General features: G+C 54.2%; 2 long non-coding RNA genes across 2 annotated transcripts; both read right to left on the reverse strand.

Moving 5' to 3' along the window:
* Positions 1-522: 522 nt before the first annotated feature.
* Positions 523-1,793, reverse strand: LOC135329202 (uncharacterized). The gene is made up of 3 exons (XR_010390571.1): positions 1,750-1,793; positions 1,611-1,666; positions 523-1,511 (listed from the first exon to the last, which is right to left on the reverse strand). It is a non-coding gene; the product is annotated as an uncharacterized LOC135329202 (long non-coding RNA).
* A 4,299-nt stretch (positions 1,794-6,092) lies between these two features.
* Positions 6,093-6,985, reverse strand: LOC135329203 (uncharacterized). Its single transcript, XR_010390572.1, has 6 exons — positions 6,931-6,985; positions 6,773-6,835; positions 6,630-6,685; positions 6,483-6,537; positions 6,343-6,398; positions 6,093-6,243 (listed from the first exon to the last, which is right to left on the reverse strand). It is a non-coding gene; the product is annotated as an uncharacterized LOC135329203 (long non-coding RNA).
* Positions 6,986-7,399: the final 414 nt, after the last annotated feature.

A 7,399-nucleotide genomic window follows, 5' to 3' on the forward strand; every position in this document is an offset into this window, starting at 1 on the left:
TTCTACCTCCCTACAGTAACAGGCAAGCGCCTCCAGTCTTTTGGACAGCTCCCAGTAACAGCATTACTGGACACCTCCAAAAACTGCCCTGCCTACAAAACCCCCAGTCCCCAGCCACAGCTCCGCACCAACATTGGCGATGATCATCGCCTCGCAGAGCGGCCAGGACCGGGGGAAAAAAAACCCAGCCGGGGGAAAAAAAAAAAAATCCCCCAGCTGGGGTTTTTTTTTAAATTATTTTAAAATAAATTCTAACTACAACCTGGAAAAAGAAAAACACATGCATACAAGGTTAGACACACGCACCACCAAGCCCACCCAACTGCCCACACACTCCCACCACAGACAGTCATCACAGCTACTAACAAAACCACATGCTTCCATCCTTATTTAAAGATAACACTATCCTGGCATGAATAGAACCCCCCCCCCCCGCCCCCAAAATGGCCATCCCAATAAAAAAAATTAAAGAAAAAAACCTACTTTTATCTCTTACTGACACAACCCCCCCCCCCCAAAAAAAAAAGAAAAAACAAAATAAGTGTTTCATAGATACATTATTCTGCTCTGGCAACTACCATTACTACACCCACAGGCAAGGCAGCTCCAAACACACACACAGACACGTACACACAGACACGTACACACAGACACGTACACACAGACACGTACACACAGACACGTACACACACCCTCCATGCAAAAAACAATGCCAGCACACAAGATGCTGCCAGCCAGAAAGCCCTACAATGCCATGACCGTGCGGCTCTGGTGCTCTCCACGAGACCAGAAAAGAGTCAGATGCCACCATCTGTGATGGAAAGGGGCCAGCAAAGCGAGGAACGGCCATGCGGAAGAGGCCGGCAAGAAAGACCCGAGGCTCTGATGACACAGGGAAGAAAACCCTGAAAGGGCACCAGGAGGATGCAAAATAAGAGAGGCCTCAGAAAACACACAACCAACAAGACCTGAATGATGGCTGCCAAGATGATTGGCCAGAAACAATGCAGAATCACAGTGACAGACTGCTGCTTTCAGCTGCCTGCACAGAACAAGATGATCATTGGAGCAACACAGATGAGTCGGTCAAGACCAGACAAAAGACACCAGATGCCTGTTGCACTAGCACTACAAAGCATATGCTGTGCTCCTTGAGCACAAAGAGCAAGGGCAACATCAAGACCTGAGCAAAAGATAGCACAGCTACAACACACACCACATACACTACACAACAACACAGACACAGGCTAGAGCTGCCCTGCCTGACACCCACCCTCACTTTCTGCCATGCACACCCCACTGCCTCTGCCACACACACACACACACACACACACACACACACACACACACACACACACACACACCCCGCAACACCCTTTGCCCATGCACTTCGTTTTTCCAGTGCTCTGCATCACTGTTGCTCCTCAAGAGGCATCCTCAACAGCAGACACATCCTCTGCAGCAGCCACACCCTCTGATCTTCTTTTGCTCACCACATTTGCCTTCATCACCTGCCAAACCAGAGCACAAGCAGTCACCCCCTTGCCAGTCAGCTCCATCCCCATCTGCAAGGGCACCCTCCACCAAAGCGCCATCGGCGCTCCACTCACCTGCACCGCAACAACTCCAAACGCCAACATCCTGCCTGGGGGGAAGCCCGTGGCGCCTGGAAAAAAACAAAATAACAAAGTGACCCTTCTGCCAGGCAGCGCTCACCAGCCCTACAACATCCAGCTCCAATCCACTCACCTGAAAGTCTCAGCCACGCCTGGGAAAGGCCCACAGCAGACCTGAAAAAGCAGAGAAAAAGGCATCACTGAGAGGCAGCCCAACACCACCCACCCCACAATAAAATCAGACCCAACAGGCTGCCCCACTCACCTGCTCAGGCTCTTCTCAGCACTCAGCTGCTTCTCTCCACAACTTCCCGCAAAACCTGCAAGCACAGAGAGAAGTCACACACTCAGGCGATGCCCGCAACACCACCACTCCAGTCCATCACGGACACACTCCACACACCACCATGGCTAACACCCACAGGCAAGGCAGCTCCAGCCCCAAAAACACACAGACAAACAAACAGCAGACACAAACACAGAGGACAGCCCTACACAAAAAAAACCCTATTCCCACACATAAGACTGCCGGCCAGAAAGAGCCGCACGGTCATGGCGTCGTAGGGCCGAGGCTCTGGACGAGCCCAGAAAAGAGTCAAACGTCAATGCCCAGGATGGAAAGGGACCAGCAAAGCTCAGAAGACTGACGCAGAGGAGGCCGGCGAGAAAGACCCAAGGCCATGATGACGCAGGGAAGGAAACCCTGAAAGGGCGCCAGCGAGACGCAAGACAAGAGCGGCCCCGAAAGAGGTGTGGCCGATGAGGCCTCAACGGTGGCCACGACTATGACGGACCGCAAACGGCCACAATGCACAGTCAGAGTCACAGACCACCCCTTTCAGCTGCCTATGCAGAACAAGACGTAGTCCATTGGAGCAATGCTGATGAGTCTGGCCAGGCAAAAGACAATGGATGCCTGCCACACTACTGCTGCAGAGCATAGGCTGTGCTCCTTGAGCACAAAGAGCAAGAGCAACATCAAGACCTGAGCAAAAGATAGCACAGCTACAACACACACCACATAGACTACACAACAACACAGACACAGGCTGGAGCTGCCCTGCCTGACATCCACCCTCGCTTTCTGCCATGCACACCCCACTGCCTCTGCCTCACACACACCACTCATCCAGAACAACCCTCCACTCTACACTGAACATCAGCACGCACACACACATACACAGAAACTGAGGATGCGCCAACACCCTTTGCCCCTCAACTTAACTGTGGCAGTGCTGTAGGTCACCGGTCCTCAAGAGCCATCCTCAGCAGCAGCCGCATCCACACTGATCTTCCTTTGCTCACCACATTTGCCTTCATCACCTGCAAAACCAGAGCACAAGCAGTCACCCCCTTGCCAGTCAGCTCCATCCCCATCTGCAAGGGCACCCTCCACCAAAGCGCCATCGGCACTCCACTCACCTGCACCGCAACAACTCCAAACGCCAACATCCTGCCCGGGGGGAAGCCCGTGGCACCTGGAAGAAAACAAAATAACAAAGTGACTCTTCTGCCAGGCAGCACTCACCAGCCCTACAACATCCAGCTCCAATCCACTCACCTGAAAGTCTCAGCCACGCCTGGGAAAGGCCCACAGCAGACCTGAAAAAGCAGAGAAAAAGGCATCACTGAGAGGCAGCCCAACACCACCCACCCCACAATAAAATCAGACCCAACAAGCTCCCCCACTCACCTGCTCAGGCTCTTCTCAGCACTCAGCTGCTTCTCTCCACAACTTCCCACAAAACCTGCAAGCACAGAGAGAAATCACACACTCAGACGATGCCTGCAACACCACCACTCCAGTCCATCACGGACACACTCCACACACCACCATGGCTAACACCCACAGGCAAGGCAGCTCCAGCACCAAAAACACACAGACAAACAAACAGCAGACACAAACACAGAGGACAGCCCTACACAAAAAAAACCTATTCCCACACATAAGACACTACTGGCCAGGAAGAGCCACACGGTGGTGGCATCGTAGGGCCTAGGCTCTGGACGAGCCCAGAAAAGAGTCAAACGTCAATGCCCAGGATGGAAAGGGACCGGCAAAGCTCAGAAGACTGACGCAGAGGAGGCCGGCGAGAAAGACCCGAGGCCATGATGACGCAGGGAAGGAAACTCTGAAAGGGCGCCAGCGAGACGCAAAACAAGAGCGGCCCCGGAAGAGGTGCGGCCGATGAGGCCTCGACGATGGCCGCGACTATGACTACACTGCAAACGGCCACAATGCACAGTCACAGTGACAGACTGCCCCTTTCAGCTGCCTGTGCAGAACAAGATGTAGTCCATTGGAGCAATGCTGATGAGTCTGGCCAGGCAAAAGACAATGGATGCCTGCCACGCTACCGCTGCAGAGCATAGGCTGTGCTCTTTGAGCACAAAGAGCAAGAGCAACATCAAGACCTGAGCAAAAGATAGCACAGCTACAACACACACCACATAAACTACACAACAACACAGACACAGGCTGGAGCTGCCCTGCCTGACACCCACCCTCGCTTTCTGCCATGCACACCCCACTGCCTCTGCCTCACACACACCACTCATCCAGAACAACCCTCCACTCTACACTGAACATCAGCACGCACACACACATACACAGAAACTGAGGATGCGCCAACACCCTTTGCCCCTCAACTTAACTGTGGCAGTGCTGTAGGTCACCGGTCCTCAAGAGCCATCCTCAGCAGCAGCCGCATCCACACTGATCTTCCTTTGCTCACCACATTTGCCTTCATCACCTGCAAAACCAGAGCACAAGCAGTCACCCCCTTGCCAGTCAGCTCCATCCCCATCTGCAAGGGCACCCTCCACCAAAGCGCCATCGGCACTCCACTCACCTGCACCGCAACAACTCCAAACGCCAACATCCTGCCCGGGGGGAAGCCCGTGGCACCTGGAAGAAAACAAAATAACAAAGTGACTCTTCTGCCAGGCAGCACTCACCAGCCCTACAACATCCAGCTCCAATCCACTCACCTGAAAGTCTCAGCCACGCCTGGGAAAGGCCCACAGCAGACCTGAAAAAGCAGAGCAAAAGGCATCACCAAGAGGCAGCCCAACACCACCCACCCCACAATAAAATCAGACCCAACAAGCTCCCCCACTCACCTGCTCAGGCTCTTCTCAGCACTCAGCTGCTTCTCTCCACAACTTCCCGCAAAACCTGCAAGCACAGAGAGAAATCACGTGCTCAGGCGATGCCCGCAACACCACAGCCCATCCACATCAGGCATTCGCTCCCACACCTTTTCCTGCTCCGCTCTCCCATCCCAACTGCTGGGCTATAGCTCCCCACACCGAGGTCCGCCACACACCTGTAAAACAGGAACGGCGCTGGGCGACGGGGACAGCGCCGACGAGGTGATGGCCCTACGCCGCGCTCTACGTCCACTCCCGGACTGATGCTCACCTCACCCTGCTCCTCCTGGATGTGAGCAACCTGCTCCCCACAAGGCTCCACGCCTACAAGCACAAAGCAAAAATTAACCGGGCAACCCACTGACCGCAACACTCTCCTTCCAAAACCAAATCTCTAGCTCACCTTCTTGGGGCATGCCCCTCTCTTCCTCCAGCTCCCTTGGGCCCACTCGGAACACTGCTCAGCATCTGCAAAAAACAACAAAACAAAACAACATAAAGTGGAGCACACAGACATTGACAAATCACCATTCCAGTCCATCACTGACACACTCCGCACACCACCATTCCTAACACCCACAAGCAAGGCAGCTCCAAACACACACAGACAGACCAAAAAAAAAAAAAACATTAGACACAAACATGAAGGAAAGCCCTATGCAAAAAGAACTATTCCAATGCGTTCCACATGGTATCTGATGACACCACAGCCCTGCAGCTCTGATGCTCTGGACGAGCCCAGAAAAGACTAAGATGTCAACGCCCGGGATGGAAAGCGGCCGGCAAAGCGAGGAATGGCCATGCGGAAGAGGCCAGCGAGGAAGACCTGAGGCCGTGATGACGCAGGGAAGAAAACCCTGAAAGGGCACCGGTGAGACGCAAAACAAGAGCGGCCTCGGAACAAGAGCGGCCGACGAGGCCTCGACGGTGGCCGCAAAGATCGATGGGCACGATGCAAAGCCGGAGGCACGGACCGCCCCCTTTGGCTGCCTGCACGTGACGAGACACCATCCGTGGGTGCGATGCTGATGAGTCAAGCCAGCAAAACATGACAGAGGCCTACAATGCTAGCGCTCCACAGTGTAGGCCGTGCTCCTTGAGCACAAAGAGCAAGGGCGACATCAAGACCTGAGCAAAAGATAGCACAGCTACAACACACACCACATAGACTACACAACAACACAGACACAGGCTGGAGCTGCCCCGCCTACCGCACCCTCACTTTCTGCCATGCGCACCTCAGCACCTCTGCCTCACACATACCCCACTCATCCAGAACAGCCCTCCGCTCTACACTGAACATCAGCGTGCACACACACACACACACACACAGAGTTAAGACACCCCTGATACCCTTTGCCCCTCAACTTAACTGTTCAAATGCTGGGCATCACCATCGCTCCTCAAGAGCCATCCTCAATGGCAGCCGCATCCGCGCTGATCTCCCTTCAGTCACCACAGTTGCCTTTATCACCTGCCAAACCAGAGCACAAGCAGTGACCCCCTTGCCGGTCAGCTCCAGCCACATCTGCGAGAGCACCCTCCTCCAAACCACCATTGTCATCGCACTCACCTGTACTGTGCCAAAGCCACGCTCCAGCATTGTGGCTGTGACGCTGCCCGTGGCATCTGGAAAACGCAAAACAACAAAACTACTCTTCTGCTAGGCAGTGTGGACTAGCCCTACAACTACTGCCACACCATTATACGCACCCATTCCACTTCACCTCAAATCCTCAGCCTCGCCTGGGAAAGGCCCGCACCGTACCTGAAAAAGCAGAGCAAAACACATCACCGAGAGGCAGCCCAGCAGCACCCTACCGCATAATAAAACTCAGGCAGACAAGCTTCCCTTCTCACCTGCTCAGGCTCCTCGTTGCCGCTCAGCTTCTCCTCTCCAAAACTTCCTGCAATGCCTGCAAAACCAGCGAGAAGACCACACCTTGAGGTCATGCCAAAAACCACACCCCATGCACAACATTACCTCGCTACAACACCTTTACCTGCTCCGCTCTCCCGTCCCAACTGCCGGGCTACGGCTCCCCACGCCGAGGTCTGCCACACACCTGTAAAACAGGAACGGCGCCAGGCGATGGGGACGTCGCCGATGAGATGACGGCCCTACGCCGGGCTCTACGTCCTCACCCAGACTGATGCTCACCTCGCCCAGCACCTCCTGGATGTGAGCGACCTGCTCCCCCCAAGGCTCCACACCTACAAGCACAAAGCAAAAATTAACCGGGCAACCCACTGACCGCAACACTCTCCTTCCAAAACCAAATCTCTAGCTCACCTTCTTGGGGCATGCCCCTTCCTTCCAGCTCCCTTGCACCCACTTGGAACACTGCTCTGCATCTGCAAAAAGCAACATAAACTGGAGCACACAGACACTGACCGATCACCATTCCGGGCCATCGCTGCCACACTCCATACGCTACCATTGCTAATAACCGCAGGCAAAGCAGCTCCAGCCCCACACACACAGACAAGCATTAGACACAAAACAAACGCACATAGGTACAAGCATCAGACACAAACATGCAGGAAAGCCGTACGCAAAAAGAACTATTCCCACGCATAAGATGCTACCAGCCAGAAAGCCCTACGATGCCATGACCGTGCAGCTCTGC

The sequence above is a fragment of the Dromaius novaehollandiae genome, chromosome 9, assembly GCF_036370855.1.
Source record: "Dromaius novaehollandiae isolate bDroNov1 chromosome 9, bDroNov1.hap1, whole genome shotgun sequence".
NCBI lineage: Eukaryota > Metazoa > Chordata > Aves > Casuariiformes > Dromaiidae > Dromaius > Dromaius novaehollandiae.